The sequence below is a fragment of the Gavialis gangeticus genome, unplaced genomic scaffold (assembly GCF_001723915.1).
Source record: "Gavialis gangeticus isolate Ggan-Ray unplaced genomic scaffold, GavGan_comp1, whole genome shotgun sequence".
NCBI lineage: Eukaryota > Metazoa > Chordata > Crocodylia > Gavialidae > Gavialis > Gavialis gangeticus.
The window spans coordinates 7182179-7183691 of NW_017729026.1; the positions used below are offsets into that span (position 1 = coordinate 7182179).

A 1513-nucleotide genomic window follows, 5' to 3' on the forward strand; every position below is an offset into this window, starting at 1 on the left:
CCTCAGTGAGCTGACCCAAGAATTCCTGGTCAAGCTCCGTCTGGGTCCTTTCTTGATCTAAGATTGTGTACCTTGTGAGGTAAAATAATGTAGATCAGTTTCACCATTTTTTGGCTGAGCTAAACCCAAAGAAGCCTGCACAAGTGGGCATTAAGACTCACCTAACCCTGGTTAGGTCAATCTAAATCTAACACCTGTACAGACCCACAAATGTTACTGACAGTTGTGAAGTATTTGGGACAACTAAATCGCATCGAATTTTTTCATGCAGGAGAAAACATTAGGAACAAACCTGATTCCATCAACACTTCTAGATTGCCATAGTATATAAATATTTTCTAAGCAGTCATTTTTCACCCTAGCATTGCCTTCATTTCATTGATACATGAGGTAATTCCTGAATATGTAGCCCATAAAGGCTAGGGACAGAAGTTACACACAGACTGGTTTAGACGATCAGAAACTGGTTTAAACGTGTAACAGAACATAAGTTCTGTGCCCATAAACCAGTTTCAAAATGGCCAAAACTGGTTTAAGGTAAATCTGGTTGAATACAGTATCAGGCTGAACTGATTTGGGTCAAACTGGTTTTTGGAACTTCTCTTCCAGACCCTTTCCTGGTTTAAGTTAAATCAGAGTCCCCCAGCATGCTTTGCAGCTCTGGGATGGGCTGTGATGTCTGCTCCAGAGATCAGGGCAGGCCCCACCCCTTTGCTCTGCAGTGGGAGCAGGGGCCGGGTGTGGCCAGGCACCAGCCCAGCCTATCCCCCTAAGGCTAAGGGGGCAGGGAAGGAGTTTATTCCCCCCTTCCTCCCCTTTCCCCCTGGTGACCACAGCCAGGGTCTGCCTGGCCGGGTGGAGCAGGGTTACTTGTCATGGTAACCTTCCCCCTTGCCACTACAGGGGGAGGGGCATGGCCAGAGTCAGCAGGCTGGCATGTCCCTGCCATCTGCCTGCCTCGCCTGAAGCTGTGGCTGTGAGGCTGAGTCAAGCTGGCCCTTGGGTACTGCTGAGGGTGGGCACGAAGGAGCCATCCTGGGCTGGGCTGTGGAGACAGGGTCCTTCCAAGCCAGCTGTGGCTTGAGCTTGGGCTGCGGGAGCTGTTCAGCGGGATTGCTCCTGGCTCCCCACACCCCACTCAGGCTGGGCTGTCATGGAGTGGCAGCCGGTTGGGAAGGGCCCAATGGAGCTGGCCCAGGCCAGGCCACAGAAGCAGGGCCCCTCCCAGCTGACTGCCATTCCATGACAGCCCAGCAGAATGGGCAGCAGCTAGCCCAAGCAGTGGTGTGGAGCCCATGCTGTCACGGAGCTGCAGCCAGCTGGGAAGGGCCCTGCCTCCATGGCTCAGCCCAGGCCAGCCCTGCTGCACCCTTCCCAGCCAGCTGTGGCTCCATGAAGCCCCACCCTGCCTGGGTGAGCTACAGCCCACTAGCAAGGGTTTGTGCCCCATGGCCCAGCTCGAGCCAGCCCCTTTGCATCTGCCCTCAGCAGCACCCACAGGCCCGCCCAGCTC

The 1513-nt window shown here is 54.5% G+C and overlaps 1 protein-coding gene across 1 annotated transcript in view; it reads left to right on the forward strand.

The window, feature by feature from the left end:
- Window positions 1–1513, forward strand: part of PTPRK (protein tyrosine phosphatase, receptor type K) — a 791004-nt gene that overhangs the window by 524044 nt on the left and 265447 nt on the right. The gene's annotated exons all lie outside the window — the stretch shown is intronic.